Source organism: Balaenoptera physalus (genome assembly GCF_965194825.1).
Source record: "Balaenoptera physalus genome assembly, chromosome: 2".
In the NCBI taxonomy this organism is placed as follows: domain Eukaryota; kingdom Metazoa; phylum Chordata; class Mammalia; order Artiodactyla; family Balaenopteridae; genus Balaenoptera; species Balaenoptera physalus.
In genome coordinates, this window is record NC_138883.1 from 176,207,911 (window position 1) to 176,232,058 (window position 24,148).

The window sequence follows — 24,148 nt, forward strand, 5'->3', positions numbered from 1 at the left end:
CAGGCAAACTATGGATGTAGTTTGGTTTGAAATAGGCCTATTGTGGTTTTCTTGATGGATTACTTGGAGACAAACTACAGAAAAGCTGCCCTTGGTATAATGAAGGTGGAGATTGACATAACCGGGTTTATATTAAGTTATGGCTGTTACTAAATAGTGGATCTTTTATTTGCTGACCAGATCTAAACTTGTGTTCCATGATAGTAATTCTCTGAGGCTCCTCATTAGATAATCTTTGCAGATCTATCTTGTTTTTTCTCCAAAAAGGTATATTTGGGAGACATTTTGTAATTTTTGGCATTTTTCTAGTTTTTTTTTCTCTTTTTGCACACGGTGGGCGATCTTTTTTGTTTTGCATGGATTTGTGCTGGTGGCGCTGTATAGCTCGCCTCAACAATTTACGTCAGTTTCACTAAAAGAAAAAAGGAGGAAAAAAAAAGAGGTGGGGCAAGATTTGATCTATTATCCTCTCCCTTTATTTCCTTAAAGAAAGTTCGATTTGGTCGGAGGAAATTATTCAGTTGTATTAGTTTAATTGTTTTCTGTGAACTGTGAAGGGTGAGAAGAGACACGTCGTCACAACCCGTCCGGGGAGCAGTAGGGCCGAGCATGCAGTTTGCAGTTGTGTTTTTCTGATCTGATTATCTCTAGATCAGAAAATTTTCAATAGTAAGCTGTCAGCTTACCCTCTCTTTCCTCAGTAACATTTTGCGTTTTCCTTCTGTTACAATATCATCCATTGCTAATGTCTTCAATTGAACAAAATGTTTTGCGTTTTAGCTCACTGAACGTTGTAAAAGTTGAATTTCATTTTGAACCTAGGAATTTCTTAAATAACTATTTTAAGTTTCTCCTGGGAATTTTCTAGGAGTTTGACATATAAGAATGCCTACATTGTTGTTTGTTTTATTTTGAAGTGATACTTCAGTTGAATTTATGTACATCCTTGTTTTAAAAAGAGCAAATATTTTGGAATAGGATAATTTTTTTTAAGAATATGGATACAACTGCTTTTAACTTTAAAAATATTGGTATTTGTATATCTAAATGCAGGGTAAATCTTTTCCATCTTTGTTCTTATTGGGAGTTATCTGATTAGAGAATATGGGATTTAGGCCCAAAGCCTCCCAAGAACAAAAATGTGTATTATGTTATGACATAGTTTTTACTGGTCTCTGTGAACATTTTAGTTGTTTATGAAGATAGTAAGTATGTCCTTAATTGAAAAAGAAAGTGGGAGAAATCAGTCATTGTACCTAAAAACACATTATTTTACCAAATAAAACAAACAAAAAAACTGAAATAGTATCCTAAACCACCTCTTCATATGATTGTAGAGATGATTTCTTGAGTAAAAATTTCTGGAGTTATTATTAAGTGTTTTTATTCACTTTGAAATATGTAAATGCTCATTTCACTAATCGTTAAAATTTTGAAGTAAAAGAATGTGTGAAAATGACTAGGAATAGTATTTCCGATTTTTGTGGCCCTATAATTTATTTATCTGTGTAGGACCCTTTCCTTGAACTTCAAAAATAATTATATATTATGCCTATATTTTGTTTATACTCTGCTATAAAAATTTGAAAATGTTCACTGTAACATTTTATCTCTTCATAAAATTTAAATGCCCCCATCAAGACTGGTTTTGACATTATAGATTATTTATAGAATGAAATACTGCAGGTATAAATATATTATCTAACCCCCTGATTGTGCTGGAGTTTAGTTCCCCGAAGTTAATCTACTGAATAAAATATACTGCCCAATATGTTTATTGCTAAAATATTCTGTTATTCAGCTGGTGACTTTTTTCATTTTAATTTGTGAAAACTAAAAATGTTTATATAATGTAGCCCCCCTTTTAAAAACAGACTGATGCTGTGAAGTCCATATGTAGCTATGCAATGTTCTTTGTTCTCCTATATCATTGACTATTACATCATTGATTATGAGTAACCATTATAGTTACATCTTCACTTTTTAAAATCACCCATAGATATTTATGTTAAAGATATTCTTCTATCTGTGACTCTTACATCACTAAATAAGGAGGTGTAAATCTATGAGGCAAAAACAATTCATTGTTTTATATTATTCTCCATTTTTAAATCCACCTTGGGCTTCATTTTAGCTCTTGATTCTTTAGACGTTAATTTTTTTTTTTTTTTATTGACAACATTTTGTAGGCATTTAGTTTGAGTTTGGTGAGATTATGATTAGAATGATTATAATAAACTATGTTTTATCAGAAAAAATCTTTTTTTATTAAATGTAGTGTATAGGGAACTAACTCAGTTTTTCATAGTAACAGTTGCTAGATCATGAACAATAAAGAATTATTTTTTTAATCTTGAAATGTCATTTCAGTCAACAATTACACACTTATTTTTTTTCTTGCACACCTTTTTATCAGAGATAGTAGCAAGTAGCAAAACTGACTATGTTAAAATATCGTTATCATTTTTTTCACCCTGCCCATCCCTCTCATGGAGGGGGAGGGGTCAATGAGTAGTGAAATGGCCAAAAAACAGTTTGCAGAAAGAAGAAATAAATAATGCCAAAGACACGGAAAATCTGTAAATCAAATTCCAAACAATAAACCTCAGAAATATGAACTTGAAATTATGAGCTTGGTCAATAATGGAAATAAACTGAAAATTTTATTAAGACTTCATTTAGTGAGCCAACATAATTTCCTAATTTATTAATTTGTATGCATTACTATTGCTAAAGATTGGGGAAATTTTCAGGTTAGCAAACCTATTCAGAAAGATGAAGTAACAAAGGGAAGAAACATTTACAGTAATATTAAGATGACATCATAAAATGCTGAAAAGATCAATATTAGCCAGAACCAATCTAATATACCTTGGAATAAATTTTTTTAAAAGAAGGAAAAATAGCTAAAAATTTTGCCTTCTGAAAACCAAGTTCAATACAGACATAAAACTGTATATATTTCTAATTCCACCCTCTTTTTGTGCGTACTTACCTGTGCTATTTCTTGGACATATTACATGTTTTGCAAAGGAAGAGACGGGGAAAGAAAATAAGAGACCAAATGGGTGTTTGTGTTATGACATTGTTTTTTGTCTTTCCCAAAAGATTCTCAAATGGAGACTCTAAAGGGAAAGTAAAGCAAAGATAATGATTTCTTGAAGAAAAAGATGAAAGGAGTATCCTTTATACTTGATTTATTCAACATTTTTTTCTTTTGGGGGGTTTGTTTGTTCTAGTTTTTCCTCCTATTATGTGCTATGATGCTAAAAGGCTGAGATACAATATTAAGACAAAGAGGCAAGGATCCCTGCTCTCAGGGAGTTTACAGTCCAATGTGGTTCAACATTTTAAAGATACTTAAATCTAAGGTCTTGGATGTGGGAGGTTCCCATCTGAGAATAAAGGCAAAATAAGATTTCTGGGGTAAAAACTTTAAAAAAAAATTTTTAATCTATTTATATAGGATTTAAAAAGTGTCCTTCTGTCCTTCTACTGAAGGACCATTATTTGGGACACAGTGAGAGGAAGATAGCCCTCAGATTTTAGATATAGCCCAAACAGATGCTATATAAATAGCTGGTTAGCTAATGCAAATTCCTTTTGCAAAGTAAGAAATAAAATATTAACTTATTCGCTTGAGAAGAAAGGAGACGGGGATCACTCTGGTCGTAGGAATTTTGGATGTGTCCTTGTGAGGTCCATTTAATGAAAACTTTTTTTTTAACGTGGTGAAGCCTCATTTTGTACATTTTGCTCCCCTTGTCATGAAATAAATGTCAATGTCAATAAAAACTGTGAGATGAAGCAGGGAAATACAATTATAGTGTTGAAGGATTACATCAGAATTAAGATATTTATTTTTATTTTGAAACCTTCTGAAAATTTTAATGATATTTATGTAACAGAAATTTTTATAATAACCATTTGTATTTTAATTTATGAAGGTAATATAATTAGACATTTAGCTAACGGGTAATTAGTTAAGTACATCAGATATGGAGCAGGAAAGTAAGACTGCTGTTATATACAGATGAATTGGAAGGGAAGGAACTCTTCATTAAATCTCTACGTGTGGTTTAAGATCACCTCCAGAATAAAGTCACCAAATTATTTTGTCATACAGCCAATTAAGATACTAAATGTATTATATCATATAGTTTGCTTTTGTACTAACATAGGATCCTACTGATAATGGTGTGAAAAAATGAGATTTATTATTTCAACTAAATTAATAATCAGGAGGCAAGCCAGTTCTAGGTTTGGTTCAATAGCTCAACAATGTTATCAAGTTCCTTGGTAGGTTCCATTCTTCTACATTGCCGTAATGTCAGCAGTGTCTTTCCTCATAGTCACAAGATGGCTGCTGCAGCTCCAAGCATCATATCCTGATATTACAATTTCCAGAGGGAGGAGAGTTTCTCTTATGTATCTTTTTAGAAGGGAAGAAATTCTTTCCCAGAGGCCCACAGCACACTGCTTCTTACAGTTCTTTGGCCAGGTTTGTAGGAAATGCTCATACCTAAACCCTTTCACTGACCTGGAGATTGAAGTTACCTTAATCAGTTTAGCTAGGGAGGAGCTTTTGGAAAGGTGAACACCTGCTGAGTAGCCAGTGCTCAATGTGGCTAGCTCCCATTTGCTTTGTATAAACTTTAATGGCTTTGTAAAAACATTCTTCAACGATAAAACATGAATATCTGTTTTCATAGAGACCAGACTGCTCATGGATGCAGCTAATTTAGAAAAAACAAACATTTAATTAGAGCTTACTATGTCCCAGCCTCTAGGTTAAATGCTACCTTTATTAAATATCTCCTTAAATCCTCACACAAACTTTGGGGATAGGATAATTATTATACCCATTTTACAAATGAGGAAACTGAGGCTTAGAGAGGTTTGGCCCAGGTTACACAGTAAATGAAAAAGCTGGAGTTTGAACCTGGAAAGTCTGAAATCAGAGCCTGTATAACTACCTATTCTTCTATACTGTCACACTGGATATTTGTGAATTTATGTTCTGTAAATTGGCATATTTTAAATGCACTGTACGATACCCCTGTTTAAATGAATCCTCTAGTGACTAATTTTATAAATCTAATAATCTTTTCTTAAGATGAGTAGTGCTTACCTAATTTATCAGTTGTACATATCTGAATTTTTGTATGTTGAATTTGCTGAAGGCACATGTACTGCATCTCATCTCGTCAGGAACATCTCATGAAATTCTTTTAGAAGTTGCATTTCTATAGGGAAAAAAAGATCACAGAGTAGAGAGTCAGTGAGGCTTTGTTGAAGTGGGTAAATTCATGATTCATAACACTAGGTCGAAAGAGAATACTGGCTCCTATTTCACAACTTACAAGGTCAATTTTATGGACAAAATGTTTCCATCTTTGCCACCTTTGGGACGTATGGAAGTTTTCCCCTCTGGGGTATTTTTGGGGGATTCAGTGTACTCTGAATCAGTGGATCTCCAACTTGAGTGTGCACCAGAATCACCTGAAACCCAGGCGTCTGGGCCCACACCTGGGGTTCCGGCATCAGTGGGTCCGGGGTGGGGCCTGAGAGGTTGCCAGCCCCCACATGCTGCGATGCTCTCAGTCCAGAGACCAGCCTTTGAGACGTTGCTCTAGAGGATCAGATGGTACCTGCCAAGGTAAATACGCTGGCTTGAAATGTGCCAAACTGTAAAGGATGTCATTTCATGAGTGGTGAATATATGAATAAATACATATGCAGGATTGAATAGGTGGTCAGGATAGCCTGCTTGAGAGCTGGGCGATGACTTGAAGGAGGGTTCCTCTTATGCCTCAGCATGAACAACAGATTTGAGACTTATTTTTCCATCAGTTCATATATGTGTGTATTTTTAACTTAGAAATAAGTAATCCATAATTTACCAATTATTTTTAAAAGCAAGTAAAAATAGAACTTAGCTGTACTCGGTAGCAAGTTACATCTGAAAAGGACTTGTGTATCTGTGGCATTTTGATGGTTTTTCTCAAGATTTTATCCCACCAGCCACTAAAGCCCCACTTTCATTAAAAGGACACAGTTTCGATGAGACTGAGAAAGAGAGGCCGTCATGCCAATGACCTATATTTAGCTCTCAAACTCAGGCCGCTGCCCCAATGCACTGGAAACCCTCCAGCCTCCCAAGACAGAGGTCACAACCTCCAGCTGAAAAACACTCTCACGTCCCAAGGAGCCAAGAGGGCCTTTCCAAGAGTTTAATTGCTTCACTGCTTTGAGACTTAAGAAACAAGTTAGGGACTTCCCTGGTGGCGCAGTGGTTAAGAATCCGCCTGCTAATGCAGGGGGCGCGGGTTCGATCCCTGGTCCGGGAAGATCCCACATGCCGTGGAGCAACTAAGCCCGTGTGCCACAACTACCGAGCCCACGTGCTCTAACTACTGAAGCCTGCACGCCTAGGACCCGTGCTCCGCAAGGAGAGAAGCCACCGCGATGAGAAGCCTGCGCACCGCAACGCAGCCAAAAATAATAAATAAATAAATTTATTTAAAAAAAAGAAATAATTTAGTCCTGAAGGCTTTTGCTCATTTTTCATTAAAGTATAAAGTCCAAGAAACAAACCTCCCACATAAACGAGTAAAAAACAGTCAGCCAATTCAATGTCCTTAACGTTTCCAGAAGCCTGTATAAGCGTTGAGTTATCCTTGTATCCACTGGAGGCCTTGCCAAGAAGCTGGGATGAAGTACCCCGAAGAGGCAGGTTTGTACTGGTTTCGTCCAGTATCAAAAAGCGTCACTTAGCACCTCTGTAATGACAGACACGCATCATTTAAAATGGCCAGAACTGCCAGAACTGTGCTGTCCAGAACAGTGGTCACTAGCCACATGTGGCTATGCGAATTTAAATTTGAAGTAATTAAAATGAAACATTCAGTAGCTACACCTGGCTGGTGGTTATCGGACAACAGATTTATGGAATGTTTCTGTCTTAGTCGTTCAAGTTGCCGTGACAGAGTCTCATAAACTGGGTGGCTTATAAACAACCGACATTTATTTCTCACAGTTCTGGAAGCTAGGACGTCCAGGATCAAGGTGCCGGCAGATTCTGTGTCTGGTGAGGGTCCGCTTCCTGGTTCATAGATGTGTCCTTGCACGGCAGAAGGGGAGAAGGAGCTCTCTGGGGTCTCTTTTACAAGGGCACCGATCCCATTCATGAAGGCTCCACCCTCATGATCTAATCACCTCCCAAAGGCCCCACCTCCAAATGCCATCACATTGGGGGCTAGGATTTCAATATATGAATTGGATGGGGGGGGGAGGACATAAACATTCAGTCTGCAGCAATGTCCATAGTTGTGGAAAGTTCTCTTGGAACTTCAGACCACGGTAGGCTCACACTGTAGACCAGTGGTTCTCAACTCTGCACTTAGAATCAACCAGAAGCTTAAAAATAAAATGCCTGCACCCCATCCTCAGAGGTTCTAGCTGATCTGGGTGGAATCTGGGCATAAGTATTTTCCAAAAGCTGTCCACGTGATTCTATCAATAGTACGTAGCCGAGGTTGAGAATTGCTGAGTGACACTATGGAAGAGAGCCACTAAACCAAAAATTGGGGTGGTCAGTAGATAGTGTTGCTACTTCTCCTCATCTCAATCTTTCAAAAGCTACAATCCATCTTCTAGGAAGTGAGGAAGGTTCAAACTGAAAATAACTGGACAGTCCAACCAGTTCTGTCAACATATGCTGATTGCCTAATGAACAACTTTAGTTGGAAGAAAAATGGATCAACTGCCACTCTTCAGTTACAAGTTACTTGATGACCTCAAGAGTGAGTCTTGTATATTGAAAGACTATAGATAGTCTTGTATATTGAAGGACTTTTGGCCTCACTTATACAAACACCTCCCAACTTTTTATATACATTTATACATTTACTACATCTGATTGCCTACTTTGGTACTTTAGCAGACATTTTTAAGAAGTTAAGAAAGTCTTACCTATCTCATAAATTGAACTTCTAAATATGGTGATTCTTAAGTTCTCTTTAATGTTTATACTTCATATAACTTAGTAGGAGTTCTACTTAAATGTGTAATAAGCTAACCTCTTACTCCACTAGGTCAAATGCTCTGAAACAGAACAATTACATAGACTAAAAAACATTTCTGTACTTATTCTAAATCTTTCTGAAGTTAAAAGATTCTTACCTACTAAGAAAAGAGTTATCCTACCAAACAATTTGTGGTGTTACCTTCTCAAGTTTATTTTTTGTCTGCCTTCTCAGCTAATTGAAGTTTCTTGATGAGCAGAGATTTTGATTAGAACACAATTAGATCCTTGTCTGAGACACTGATGTGACACAATGAGCCTTATTTATGTTCACTCTATCAAAAAAAAACAAAAACAAAAACTATTCTCAAAGCCTACTTCCCTGAGATATTGAGTCATATCTTTACCTTTTTTTCAAGGCAGGTCAGAATCGTTGGTCCCCGTACAAGTGGCTACATCAACTGACAAATATTTGGATTTCGTATTTCTTAATCTTTTAGAATATATAACTATCCCTTAGAGACCTTTGAACTTGGCAGGCTTCTACATTCTTTTTTTTTTTTTTTTTTTTAGTTCTCTTAATAATTTTATTTTGTGTAGATACAAATAAACATGTTTCAGATTTAAGAATTTCAGTTTCCCCCACCACATAAGAACACTCCCCATGGGGACAATCTTGTTTTACTTCCCGTCTGCCAAAAATGGCATTTGATAATAGATGTAGCTCGGTAGAAAAGGCAGACGTTACTTATAAGTAACTATTCAATTACAATAATGAGAAAACTTAAGAGCTCGCTACTTATACCCATTCCTGTGAAAAATAACAATCATCATAATAATAGAAATAATAGCTACCATTTATTGAGCTTTACTGTGTTTCAGGCACTGTGCTAAGGGCTTAAAGTGAATTATGCCGTGTAACCCTCAAAGCCCTGTGAATACTACCGTGCCCGCAATTTCCAGAGAAGAACATGGAGGCTTAGAGAAGTACTGTCTCAAGAGCCACAGAACTAGGGAACAGGGGAGCCAAGATTGCAATGCAGGCAGCCTGCCTTGGAACCCCTGCTCTTAACCACTGCTACAAGCTACAAGCACTCAAAGAACTCAGAAGTCCCTCCCGTTCCAGGTTATCTTCATAAAGTAGTATTAAAAAGTGGAAGATGTAAATGAAAAAGAAAAAGGCCAAAAAATCCTCCGGTTATCCTATTATGGGGGGAAAACACCAAAACCCAAAAAACCCTATACTATTTGATGTTACTTTTCTTAATCACGAAAACAAAATGCCATAGCATACAGCTCAGAGCAAGTCATATAATAAAAATACCAAGAAACAAAATAAATAAAAATGTACATATAGCATCATTAGGCTCGCTTTAGTCTAAACAAATATAGAATATTCCAGTCAAGAAATCAATAATTCTTGCAGGCTCCTACATTCTTTCACATTCTGTCTTGTAGGACAATCAACTCTTGCAGATATTAACAGACTTAACTGACACTGAATCTGTCTCATGGCTTTGGTCTGACTATGTGGTCACAATTTCCAAGGCGATTCTATTGACAAGGTTGTTTTTTAACTTCCAGATAGCTGACTGAAGTCTGTCCATACACATTTCTGTTGAAGACATTATGAGAACACGTTAAATACACAGCTTCGACCAATCTGCGTTCCTCGGTGTGCCCTTTACAACGTGTATAACCTTTGGCCAGTTACCTAACTGTCCAGAACCCCAGTTTTCTCTTCTATGAATCAAAGTGATATTACTTACTCACCTGGCTGCTGTGAGATTACAGTGGGGTTCATGCTTCTAAAGCACCTAGAATAGTGCCTGACATGACATAAGCACTCAGTATGCGCTTTAAGTTCATTTTTTCACAGTCACTCCTGATTTTAGGGATCAAAATCAGCCTTACTTGGTGTGATGGGAATTAAAAAGATCACTCCATTCAGGTGGAAGGTTGTTGCAATATTAGAGAGGCTCCCTTTGTCCTCTCCCAGGTCCTCTACGAAAAGTCAGGGAGTCAGCTAGCCTCTCCAAGAATTAAGTTTCCTTTGCTAACGGCTCTTCACTCATTAAATAAATCCTTATTGAGCTTCTACTACATTAAAACAACAACTATATTGTGCAGAGCCTTAAAGGATTAAAGGGAGAACAGAAGAGAAAGATTTGGGAATTGGGATAAACTTCGTGGAGCAGGTACTTTTGACCAGAACCTTGGAAGGTGGATAGGCTTTCAACATGTAGAAATTGAGAGAAGACATTCGGGTAAAGAAAGCAGTGTGAGCATAGGCAAGGAGGAGAGAAAACACTATGGCACTTGGGAATACCAGCTAGAAGTCCAGTGTGGGTAGACAGTAAGCTGTAATGCGTGGGGCTAGAGACTGGGGGGAGATAGACCCATGATGGTAGCTGGGAAACAGCACAGGGAGGACTTGGAATCCCAAGCTTGGGAACCTGGATGTCAGTCATTGCCCATCAAACATCAGTTCAAGTGCTTGTAACTGGCCAGAAAATGGTGATGGGATAAATAGGGAGGAGCTACTTCTTTGTTATATAAACCTGTTTACCCATTAGGCTGGTAGAGGAAAACTCCAGTGGTCTGGATCTCCGGCCAGATAAGTTTTGATGGGAGGAGTAAAGAGAAGTAAAATAATAGGTTGAAAGTCTGGGACAATTTTCAGTTAAGTGTGAACACTGGGCAGCAGGGGGCAGCATGAGGGCACTGAAGAACTGAAAGAATGCATAAGGGATTCATTTGCTTTTGTTTACTATTTCTTGACAATTACGAGTTTGTATCTTTAAGGCTACTTGTATTGATAATAACTTAGTATTCTTTTTCCCCAAATGAATAGAAATGTAAAGAGAAAAGAAGAAAAATAACAGGCTGGCTAATGGCAGAATGACATTGCTCTTCATTTGAGACCATAAAAATAGATGGTTGTCTATGTATTATTTGCTTTCAAATGTATGGGAACTCAAATTTCGTATAAAATTTAAAAGTATACATTTCAATTGGAAACACATCTTTATTTGACTCTAAGATTTTGCATTTTTTTGGAAGCACACTTGTTCAACCACACGATGTTAAAGGAACTAGTGAAACAGTGGGGGAAATCTTGAAAATAAAATCTGAGTTAAACAATGAATAGAAATTTTAAATACACATTCTATTTGACATACCAAATATATGGAATTTCAAATTTTGGGTTTTTATGATTATGAAATTTTATTTTAAAACTGTTTATTCTTTAGATCTAAAATTCAAGATCAGCTACACGAAATTTCATAAGATTTTTCTGGCGTAATTCACCTCTTACTAAACTTTTTAAAAGTTTGGATGGTTAGTGATGTTAAGAGTGGAAAATTGGAAATTTCCAGGTAGTTTCTTTTTAGCTCTGGAATTTACCGTTGCAAATGCTACATGACACCCAACAGAGAAACTCTCTCTCTCTCTCTCTCTCAGGTGTGTGAGGAAGGTGGTATCACATTGCTTCACACACTTAGGGAGGAACTTTCTTCTCTCTGTTCCTTTGTGATTCTCTCATTGTCCATCATAGATGTTTAGGAGGTCGTGATCCCTGTGTGGGTTCCTCATGTACTACTCTTTGCCCCCTCGTTTCACCTTTGCTGCAGGTGCTTCTTTCCATGTACTGCCATAATACCATTGTCACTTTAATAGATACATAAATTACTTACTTTTTTTTTATTGAAGTATAGTTGCTTTACAAGGTTGTGTTAATTGCTGCTGTACAGCAGTGATTCAGATAGATAGATATATATAAATTCTTTTTAAAATATTCTTTCCATTATGGTTTATCGTAGGATATTGGATATAGTTCTCTGTGCTATACAGTATGTGTTGTTGTTTATCCATTCTGTATATAATAACTTACATCTGCTCACCCCAACCTCCCACTCCATCCCTCTCCCGACCCCTTCTCCTTTGGCAATCACAAGTCCATTCTCTATGTCTGTGAGTCTGTTTCTGTTTCGAAGATAGGTTCATTTGTGTCATATTTCAGATTCCACATATAAGTGATATCATATGGCATTTGTCTTCTCTTTCTGATTTACTTCACTTAGTATGATAATCTCTAGTTGCATCCATGTTGCTGCAAATGGCATTATTTTGTTCTTTTTTATGGCTGAGTAGTATTCCATTGTATATATGTTCCACATCTTCTTTATCCATTCATCTGTCCATGGACATTTAGGTTGTTTCCATGTCTTGGCTATTGTAAATAGTCCTGCTATGAACATAGGGGTGCATGTATCTTTTTGAATTAGAGTTTTGTCTGGATATATGCCCAGGAGTGGGATTGCTGGGTCGTATGGTAGTTCTATTTTTAGTTTTTCAAGGAACCTCCATACTGTTCTCCATAGTGGCTGTATCAATTTACATTCCCACCAACAGCATAAGAGGGTTCCCTTTTCTCCACACCCTCTCCAGCATTTGTTATTTGTAGAGTTTTTAATGATGAATAGTCACATAAATTGATGGCTGACTATTCCAAGATGGTTGAATATTGATTTCCAACTTCATTATGGAAAATCTGAAATGATGAATAAACTTTCTGTTTAAGATAGTTAACCTGAAAATTAGTTCTTAAATATCATGGAAAGAGATGAAAATAAACCACTTTGTAAAGTAAATTTATGAAACATTTCCAGTATACTTTATTTCAATCATTTGTAAATCTGAAAATATAAAGATATAAAATTATTTTAAATGTTCCTTTCAAACCAGGGTATTCCAGAATATGCACACAGGACATACCCTGTTTGTTTTTACACAAATTAAGTTCATTAAGGACAATACCGTCTTTTTCTTTGTATCTCCCATGGTTCGTAATACAATGCTTGCACAGAGATGGAGCCCCATAAATGAAACAATGTTAGGAAAACTTATTAAAGTATATAAAATGTAACCTAGTTTTCTGATGTAATATTTAAACGTACTCTTCATACTTTCATCATACTTTTCAAATTGTTATTGGTTAAATTGTTACTATTATTGTTGTTACTGTTGCTGTTTGGTATTTTCTTCTCAGTGCTTGGACAATAATATTGTGTCAATTACTTTCTTAATTTATTACATAGAAATTCCCTGCACTTTCCCAGTGATAATATCAGACTAACTGCAGATGTTTTATTACCAGACTTAATTATTTTGACCATTTCTGCTTCAGCTTTTGCTTCAAAGTTTTTATCTTTCTTTCCATATTAATTCTGAATCTTTTCCAATTTTAATGATATATTTGTAAGCTACATGGATTTCTCAGATCACATTTGACCACACTTATGGCAAGACTGCTTCTACTAAGCATCCTTTAAGAACTTTTTGTTTAATCATCAAGTGTTACTAATTATCAACTAACACAGTATAACATCTTGACTCACTCATTGAAATTACTCTCCTCCCTAAGGCATATCTTCTAGGACTTTATTTGCTCTCATACTCTTCATAAGGGCCTTCTATACTATGTAAACATATAGTCAGGAAATGCTGAAGGCATAGTTTCCATGGAAATCACATATCTCAAATTTAATTTTCTTTTCTTAGCTTTTTACATTTAGAAAATTTCATGTATCCCCATTTTTTTCCGACCAACTACGGCAATGGGGAGCTAATCATAAAATCTGAGAGTTGGAAGCATAAGTCTTAGGCCTTTTTTTCAAAGTCAAAGATACTGAGGTCCAGGGAAATTAAGCTCAAGATGACACAGCTAGTTGGTGGCAAAGCCAGGATTGGAACCTACATCTTTTAAAGTAAAATGCTAATAAATAAATGTTTAATACAGATGAGCTAGCCTAGTGTGAATTATTTTTTAATTCATTGATGACTCAATTATAAAAATGTAACATGGCTTAAAAAGCTCTTTGCTTTTAAAAACTAGTCTTAAAAACTCACATAATGGAGGCGATATTATTATAAAATTAGACTATTTCCTGTATACTTAAAATTGTTTTGTTTTTTATTCCCATGGGGAATTAAGAGAGACCATTATATAGAATATTGTTAAAAATTAATGCTGAAGAATCATTGTTTTTCAAGGAGAGCATGAAAGTTTAGTTATTCAAAAAAAGCACAGGCTATGGAACAACCCAAGAAAATAAAGGCAAAGAGAATTCTGTTAAGATGGAAGGAGGATAACAGATGCTGGAGAAACACGCAATAGTGTCCCCTACAAGCCTGATGTAAAAAAGTGTGTATGTGTGTTCATGCATGCGGACACAGGCACTGGTATTTTTGTGAAGGGAATGAGAAAGGATGGGGTTTGGAAAATTATTCAAGAGGGAACACTTTTTTATTTAGATAGCATTTCTTTTTTTGAAGGTTTGGGTTTTGAATGTTTTTGTTCAAGAGAAAGGAGGACTAAACAGCTAGTGTAAACCCAGTGTAGCGTTTATGTTAAAATGAAGGTAATTAGGACCTGGGTCACCCTACCTGAGCAACCAATTTTCCACCCTCCACTGGAAACTATTTCTTAGTCTATAAGAAAAATACTCAGGTTTTTTGGTGAAATAATATCTAACACTTATTGAAATCTTAGTATCATGACAGGAACTGAAGCCATCTTGTAAGATTTTGTAAGGATTAAATGAGATCGTGCAAGTAAAGCACACAGGCCAAAGTAAGAACTCAGTAAATTTGTTTATGTGGCTTGTTTATCTGTTCCAAACAATACTTGGAAGTATGCATTATCTCAGTGTAGTGTGGAAGTTAAGAATTTTATCCAGGTTCACAGAGCTAGGAAAGAGCAGAGTTGAGATTCAAACCCAAATCGTGTCTGACTCTGGAGCCAGCACTTTTAACCACTATATTACACTCTTTTAACAATTGTTCTTAAATCTCCTCCGTATCATCATCTGCCAGAAACCTTGAATGCTGCTTTAAAGGTAAATTAGTGAACAAAGCCAAGAAAACATTTTTATTTTCTGTTCTAAATGGGGGTTTAGATAAGGAAAAATTTGAGAAAACTATAAAAATTTATAACCATAAAAAATATAATACAGGTACATTTTTTATCTCAAAATAATTCAAACTTATCATAGATTTCCTAAATTTTTATCTTGTGCTAGACACTCTCTCTAGAATAACTGATAAAATATGGCAAGATAAATTAAAAGTGGTGAAAGAAAGACTATTGAAAACTAAATAAAGTGGGTGAATTTTGGTGTTGTCTTGAAGATTTCCTATTTAAGAAAATGTCTAAAGGGCCCTAGACTGGCAATAAAATCTTCTGTGATCAACTGCACGATTTGAACAGCTGATAGATGTTCTGTTTCAATGTGTTATTTGGGGGCAAATATACCTATGCCCTTCCTAACCAACTATGGTGAAACTGAAATTAAATAACATATTCTTCCTTATATTTATATGGCACTTTGCAATTGTCAAAGATTTTTCACAATACTATCTCCTTTTTTTTAAACATCTTTATTGGAGTATAATTGCTTTACAATGGTGTGTTAGTTTCTGCTTTATAACAAAGTGAATCAGCTATACATATACATATATCCCCATATCTCCTCCCTCTTGCGTCTCCCTCCCACCCTCCCTATCCCACCCCTCTAGGTGGTCACAAAGCACCGAGCTGATCTCCCTGTGCCATGCGGCTGCTTCCCACTAGCTATCGGTTTTACATTTGGTAGTGTATATATGTCCATGCCGCTCTCTCACTTTGTCCCAGCTTACCCTTCCCCCTCCCCATGTCCTCAAGTCCATTCTCTAGTAGGTCTGTGTCTTTATTCCCGTCCTGCCCCTAGGTTCTTCATGACCACTTTTTTTTTTTTTAGATTCCATATATATGTGTTAGCATACGGTATTTATTTTTCTTTCTGACTTACTTCACTCTGTATGACAGTCTCTTGGTCCATCAACCTCACTACAAATAACTCAATTTCGTTTCTTTTTATGGCTGAGTAGTATTCTATTGTATATATGTGCCACATCTTTATCCATTCATCTGTCGATGGACACTTAGGTTGCTTCCATGTCCTGGCTATTGTAAATAGAGCTGCAATGAACACACAATACTATCTTATTTGTTCTTCATAATGGTCTATGAGGGGAGGAGAAAAAGTATTCTCTTAGATAAAGCATACGAGAAGCTCAAGGCCCAGTAATGAAATCGTTTCTATAGGCTCGTGCTGCTGGTAAATGGTAGGCCTTAGATGAGCATCTGCATCTTCCAACATGGAAGCCAGTGTTCCTTCCAGTATGTAATGCTGTGTCTCACTACACTATGTTGCTACTTTGAATACAAAATGTTACATAGCATTGGACTCTTTTTTCACATAGGCTCACCCTGAGAGAAACCCTAACAACCTGTGCAGAGAGGCCCTGACCCCCTGGGGAGGAGGCTTGACCAGATTTGGAGATTAAGCAGTCACTGGGCCACCGCCTGGTGAATCAATTGGCAATGGGGGGAGGGGGTACAGCAGAGGTCCTTGTAGATTTCAACATAGGAAACAAAACTCCGAAATGGAAACAAAACAAAAAGATGAGTGTAAGAGTTTACATAGATTAGTTTATATATGTATCAGTCTCTGGTTTCATCTGAGAATTTCTTAGTTTTGTTTCCTTAGCTAAGAGTTTTGAAGCCTTTACAATGAGTGTTATGTTTTAGACTGTATGTACAAAAGTAAAGCTCAGAAAAGTAGAATGACCTATTCAAAGGAATAGAATAAAAAATATCCTTAAAAAAATAGCTCATGTGGGTTGATCCTGACTTTTGTGTCAGGTCCCTGCTAAACTCTTTGCATTAATGATTTCATTGAATCAATGTAACAACATAGGTGATAGATTGTATCATGATTCCTATCTTATGCATGGAGAAACTGCAGCTCCAAGAGCATAAGTAAGAGTAAAAAAAAATTAAATTAAATTAAAAAACTCTCTGAATCAAAGTTCAACATGCCCTTTTTAGTGGAGACACTTTTGGAAAGAAATGTAGCTAAACATTTTAGTTAATTTAGTATTAAACACCAAATATATTGCCAAAGTATAGCGACCTGCTCAATTCTAGTGCCTGTCTTATTTGCACTGTTTTTACCAGGATAAAAATCTTAAGTGTTAATAAAGATACATTTTTACATTTATAAGAACTTTATGTTTTTTCAAAGTTCACATGTAAGACTTCTTAAGTAATTAGATAACTTGATCAGATAAAACTTCTCTTTCCTTGAATTGCCTAGGTTAGAATTTCCCAAGGTATGCTTTTATAAAACTAAAGGTAATAATTGATAGTACATGCATGGTAAGGGGTTGCAAGGTGAGATAACTTTGGAAAACACTGTTCTAAGTAAATAAATTTCTGCAGGACTTCTTTGAGCCTATACATTGTGAGCCTATATGTATTTTAAAGAGAAAGATATAATAGGCAATATTTCCCTGACTTATTGGTTTTATATGTAACTCTTTATGGAACTCTCATCTCAGAACATAACTTCTGGGATTAGTGTTTTATGAAACATACTTCTGAAAAACGCTAAGCTAACATTTGGGAAGAATAGTTAATGAGGTGGGACTATCTCAAATTATACTGAGAAGTGAGGACCACAAAATAATATACAGTATTATTCCAATGTTATAAAATAAGAAAGTGAAAAACAAAAACAAAGCCAGAAAGACTGGAGGGAATAAAAACATCAAAAATTTAACTGGCTTATGAATAAATCTATTAACACCAAAATATATATCCAGATATATGTGTTACCACAGTGTCCTTGTGTTGCTTGTAGCTAGTAGTGTAGTCTAGTGTTTGGGAAACCTAATTCAGAAGAAATTTTAAGATCTGGGTGTGGCGTATGCTCTTGTCAGTAACTCACTTAAACAAGTCAGGTTGGTCCTTTGTTTACTATTTCTGCAGCTTTAAAGATGGAAGATGTGGTTCACTTCCTCCTGTCACCAGGATTTTGTGAGGACTTGAGAAATAACGCAATATATTCTCTTCTAACGTGTAATGTTGTGGGGCGGTGCTGATGACGTGTCCCTGGCTGTGTCCTGAGGCTAAGCTGATTTCTTTGCCTTCAAGGTGCTCTCGCTCCTGTGAGCGAGTACCTAGAAAAGTCTCATAAGGCACTTCGTTACTTGACCTCGCTTGACTTGCCTGGGAAATGACTGATTAACACGTTTCAGGCACTGCTCAGCCCGTGACTCCTTCAGCTCGCGCCTCAACTCACCAGAGTGAGTTTTCCGCCCACGTTGTCCTGTGGCGGTCGGGATTGCTGCGTCTCCAGGGGCCTCCTCATTGATCACCTCCTTGAATAGTCATCTGGCTTCTCCCAGCCTCCTCTGTTCTTCTCCCGGCCCTTCCGCCTCTGCTGTCTTCTAGATGTTGGTGTTCCCCGCGGTTCCATCCCCAGACCCTTCTCCTCATTCCATGAATCATTCTTCACACCCATAACCACACGCCTCAGGTTTGAGACCATTCACTTGCCCTTCGCATCTCTGGAAGAGAGGAGGAACCGGACCCAGAGTGCTTATCTCAGCAATCGGCACAACGTTACTCAAAGTATCATAAAGAAGAATACATGTAGTGAAAGTAAAACTTTTCTTTCCCTAATATTACGTTTCAGATGAATATAGAAGTAATTTCCTTCCTTGGGTCATAGGAGCAAAGGCAGTTCACACAGTCTCCCTCTTGAATGCTTTCTTCTCTGTCAAGGTTTCTTTGTCCACCACCCACTGGTAACTTTGACTGCAACATTTCAACATAAATTTCTACTTCATTAAACAGCTTTTTTTCTTGTTCCTCTAAGTTTCATCCCTTCACCCCTCATGTACCATTTATACCATACTGACCTGTGTAACACTGAAGTAGTATGTTTCATATGCTCAAGATTGTAGGGCACCTAAAGGTTCCTACATTTCCTTCTCTCCTCCCTCTCGTTTTTGTCCTTCTGCCCCTTACAACATTGGACCCACACGTAGGCTACAGTGTCTGTCAGTAAGTGCCAGTCACTGGATTAAATAAGGCAACAGTAATTTAAGGGGCCTCCCTGGCAGCGCAGTGGTTAAGAATCCGCCTGCTAATGCAGGGGACACGGGTTCGAGCCCTGGTCCGGGAGGATCCCACATGTCACGGAGCCACTAAGCCCGTGCGCCACAACTACTGAGCCTGCGCTCTAGAGCCCCCGAGCCACAACTACTGAGCCCATGAGCCACAGCTACTGAAGCCCGTGCACCTAGAGCCGGTGCTCAGTGACGGGAAGCCACTGCAATGAGAAGCCCGCGCACCGCAACAAAGAGTAGCCCCCGCTCGCTGCAACTAGAGAAAAGCCCGCGTGCAGCAACGAAGACCCAACGTAGCCAAAAATAAATAAATAAATTTATTAAAAAAACAGTAATTTAACATAATCCAGTTTAGATAAATACTACGAAATACATCTTTTTAATATGTGTGGTTTACTCTTTTTCAATTTTTCTTATTTTCTAAGATGTACTTTTATTCTTCTGGAAAATCAATTGTTGGAATCTATGACATTCCTCTCAAGTACTAAATTGTTACTGTTCGAGTTCCAAATGATTTCCTGTTTATGAGTCCCACCACTTCCCGAACCGCATCTAGTCGTGTCCTCATTAAAATGCGGCCACAGAGGTCTCATCAGCTGCCCACCAGGACGGTGAGGGAAAGATCGGATGATTTAGGGGACCTGGGAATTACGAAAGGCCAAGCCTAAAAATGGTCAGACTTAACCGATCACCACCTGCCCCCCAGCCCGAGCAGGATGGTGGTCTAAATTTTGGCAAAATCCTTGCTGTGCTGGGAGTAGGTTTTCTATAAATTTAGGATTTTACATTACACGATAAGATGTATCATATTTCATTATCTTTTCTTTTTTTCTTCTAACCCCAATACTGCTGGAACCATTCTGTGGATTTTTAAAAATTCTAACTCATTCTCAGACAGACCTGTTTGGTTTCAGTCATGTATATTGGAGACACAGTTAAATTGAAATAATTTTGAGTCTGTCCTGCTGTAGTTTGCTAGGATTAATCATTTGCCTTTTATTCTTTTTTTTAAAATTTATTTATTTTATTTATTTATGTTTGCCTGTGCTGGGTCTTCGTTGCTGCGCATGGGTTTTCTCTAGTTGCTGTGAGCGGGGGCTACTCTTAGTTGCGGTGCGTGGGAGCACGGGCTTTAGGTGTGCGGGCTTCAGTAATTGTGGCACGGGGGCTCAGTAGTTGTGGCTCGCGGGCTCTAGAGCGCAGGCTCAGTAGTTGTGGCGCATGGGCTTAGTTGCTCCGCGGCATGTGGGATCTTCCCAGACCAGGGCTCGAACCCATGTCCCCTGCATTGGCAGGTGGATTCTTAACCACTGTGCCACCAGGGAAGCCCTCGCCTTTTATTCTTTTAAGGTAGAGGCAGACTGTTTCTGGATATATTCTGAACTTTTTTATTTTATACAAAACATAGTTCTTAAATATTATGTACTGAATCCAATGCATAAATCAACTCTGTAGAGAAATCAGCAGTTCAGATATTGCTTCTGTGACACCCTATTAAATATGCTGCAACGCAATTGCAACAGTTACTTTCTAACATACAACACATCCTAAAGGGCTTCCAGTTTTTATTTTCCTAAATGTTATTTTGGAAGAATTACTTGATGCCATTTCTTTATAGCTTATTATGAAAATAAAAAGAAAGTGAAGGAAAATGATTACTGCAGGTGAAGATGTATTTAGTACTTTTGCACAATGCTCTCAACTAGAGCACTGTATCATTTTTTTTTAATGTTGAGATCATTGTGCATCACACGTCTTAAAGAGATTAATTGCACATTTCCCAAGTAAATACAAACGCAGTATCTTACTTTATTCTTAGCTCTGTGAGGCTACAGGGATCATGTCTGGTTGATTACTGTTCTTCTGCACAAACGGCTTTGCCTAGCTGTCTGTAAACATCCAGGAAATATTTGTTGAATGCTTGAAGGAGGAAGAATCTGGACTCCTGCTACCCAAACTGGTATCAGGATTTATTATTATTATTATTATTATTTTTAATCTATTGTCCCATCAATGAGAGTTTATCTTCTTTGGAATTCTTCTCTGAGAATTTAACCTCAGAGGAAGTCGGTCCTAAAGTTAATCCATTTACACGATTCTTTGCTGTCAGCAAACAAACATGCCCACATCTCTCCCACCTTCAAAAACAACGAAACTGGTGGCCAGATACGTCCCCCTTTCTTTCTCTCTTCCTCCTGCCCTGATTGCCAAGCCTCTCTCTCGGCTCACTCCCAGCTCACTCCTCACTTCACTTTATCATCTGGTTTCTGGGGCTCCACTCTGCAGTCAGACCCCAGGGATTCTGGTCTCAGCGTTGCCTCTCACCAGCTTTGAGAGGCAGGACTTGCAACCTCTCTTAACAGGACACACCTCATAGATATTGAAAATTAAGTGAGATGATGCGCTTAAAATGTACTTCTGCGCTGCCTGGCACACAGTAAATGTTCGATAAGTGGTAGTTATCGTTCTTACTGATTGAACACTCTAATAGGAGTTCAGAGATGAGAAAGATTGACGAAGGCTTAAAAATTATTTTGAATTCACCTAACTACTTACTCATTCTTCAGATTAGGAAATTAGAACCCAGAGAAGTGACGCCGTCAAAATTTCATGAAGGAAGATCACTGAGTTGCATTTTGAAGGATAACAACAGTAGCTTAACATCTATTGAATGTTTACTGTGGACCGGAGACCGTATAAATGCTTGACATGGATTGTTTCATTTGATCTTCAAAACATTCCTGTGAAGTAGCATTTCAGTAGCTAGAAGTAGATGGTCTGAAGCTGGACAGGGAGAATAGAGAGAAAGGAATAAAGAAAAAACCTGGAGACAGGAAAGACTTGGCCGATTTCTAAAGCTGGTGATGAGATGTAAAATCCAGAGTGAAGAGCTTTTTTGTCTTAAGCAGTAAGGAGAAATGATGTTGGAGAGAGTGAGGCAAAATTATGAGGCCTCGACAACCATGCCAAAAAAAAAAGAAAAATTGGCTCTATCTAATGAGCAAAATCAATCAGTGACTTGGCGAAGGGAGGATACAGATGGAAATGGGGCTTCAGGCTCACTGATTTGGGGGCCTGCACCGCACCGTGAATGCCTGAAGGGCGGTCTGTTCTGTATCTTCATATCCCCAGGGACCCACAGCCTCTACAAGCCACCGTTGGTTCCCAGCAGCCACCGTTAGGAGAGCGTTAGCCCCGTCGCCTATAAAGTAGGAGTTTCATCGAGGCTTACTGAAGGAAGGAGCGAAATCAAGGAGACTTGGACTTGGAGGTTGTTTCTAGGTGGGATGGGATGAAAGCTGAGGTGATGGTGAAGACAGTGGGAAAGGAAATAAGGAGGCAAATCCTAGAAACAATTTCAAAGAGCATTTAATGGGACTTGGGCACATACTGGGCATAAACTAATATCTAGAGCTGTATTTCAGGTTTACCATATATAGCAAAGTGAAGCGTCAGAGCTCTAGCATTTGACATATTCTCGTTGTTGTTTAAGCAGACGTTTCGTGTGTGAAATCAATCGCAATGAATCATGTTTCAAGGTGATGAGCTTATGAGTGATTATTATTACCGTTAAAACATATGTCTCCTTCCTTTCTACTCCTTCTCCCTCCACCCAAGTTCTTGCCAGTTTTATCTTATACCTGTGTTGTTATCATCTCCTACTGAACCCTGGCCAAGTCAACCTTCTCATCTCCACACACACCTGGCAGGTGCCTCCGCCCCGCTTTCTGTCCATAGAGTTGCCCTCTCCCACGAAGACCTTTTCTTCTACCATTTCACTCCCGTTACCAGTTGGAATATTAGCCATCCTTCAGAACCAAATCACACGCTATCTTCCCCATAATGTCTGATCAACCCACCTTGGAACTGACTGCCTTCTTTCTGAACTCCCAGTGCACTGCATGCCACCATCCTGCCTGGTCCTGGTCATTTGGTTAACGGGGTGACCCCTTAGCAGGATCTTATTTGTATCCCCCGCCATGATGGTACTGTGTGTTGCCTACTTATTCAATAAAGATTTGTGGCGTGAATCAAAACCATTTTAAATACTGCAAGTTCCTTCCCAACCAAAAGCTTCCCTTTGGGGAAAGGCTAGTATATACAGCTTTACATTAGTATGTATCTTTTGCAACATTGCGAATTTCATCTCACTCTTGTTGGGGGTACTTAGAAAAAAAGGGAAGTTTGAGTTGGGAATAGAAAAAGTGAAAGACAGTGCAGGATTAGCCATTTGTGCAAGGGACCTTTTGGTTGGATAAAGGATGCTGAGGAAAAGTAAACCGGAGCCTTTATTGCTGCACTCCTGCCCCATAGGAGGGAGGGAAGTGAACTGAATGTAAGAGGCTTGGGACTCCAGCCTGTGGGTCTTTGGGAACCAAGTAAGACCTACAAGTCAGAAATCCAGGGCACTGAGCTGGATGGGTACCGGTGGCAGAAAGAAAATGTCGCTCGGCAGGCAGATCACCTGCAAAAGGCAAGCTTAACTGGTAAGCATGTCTCTGAAACTGCCACGGAGGGTGAGTCTAGAATTTCTAGAGAACAAGGAACTTAGTTGTATAGTGCCCATTATTACTAGTGTAGGATATGGAGAATGTTATCAATAGGCTGTTATTTTAATGAAGGTTTTATATATATATATATTTTTTTACATTCACTTTCTTGGTGGTTCACTCATGACTTAAGACTCTCTTTTAGTTCTTAGGTTCCTCAATCAACCGAATTCTACTACTAGGATTTTCAGAAATCTAATATAGCAGGCTGGCGAGGACTAGTGTACTAATATCCAGCCAGTATTTTCAGAACTGTTCAACCTGGCTAATTAAGTGTCACGGTCCGCAGCGCAGTGAGGATCCCAGCATGTGACACACCCTCGCAGGGCTCTGGGTCTTCCCACGTGCTGCTCCCCTGGCCCAAGATACCTTTCTTCTCTTCATTTTTGCAACCTTGACCCATACTTACCCTACACAGTTTTTACCCCGATATCATCTCCTCCAAAAAGCCTCTCCTGAATGCTTTCATTAGAGCCACTCACTCCCCACGGATTGGGTGCCACTCCTGCCTGTTTCCAAATAGCCTGAGCTCTCGCCCTCACACTTACCC

At 38.0% G+C, this 24,148-nt stretch overlaps 1 protein-coding gene and 1 long non-coding RNA gene across 7 annotated transcripts in view; one reads left to right on the plus strand and one right to left on the minus strand.

Annotated features, from left to right (window-relative positions):
- LOC309656458 overlaps positions 1-24,139 on the minus strand; it is a 41,253-nt gene extending 17,114 nt beyond the window's left edge. For all 3 annotated transcript variants that reach the window (XR_014261372.1, XR_014261373.1, XR_014261374.1), the window contains exons 1-2: positions 18,217-24,139; positions 5,132-5,246 (exon numbers count right to left, since the gene is read on the minus strand). This is a non-coding gene — a long non-coding RNA (uncharacterized lncRNA). The remainder of the gene's footprint in view (positions 1-5,131; positions 5,247-18,216) is intronic.
- The window catches only part of EPC1 (enhancer of polycomb homolog 1), a 93,750-nt gene that overhangs the window by 1,258 nt on the left and 68,344 nt on the right, over positions 1-24,148 (plus strand). The gene's annotated exons all lie outside the window — the stretch shown is intronic.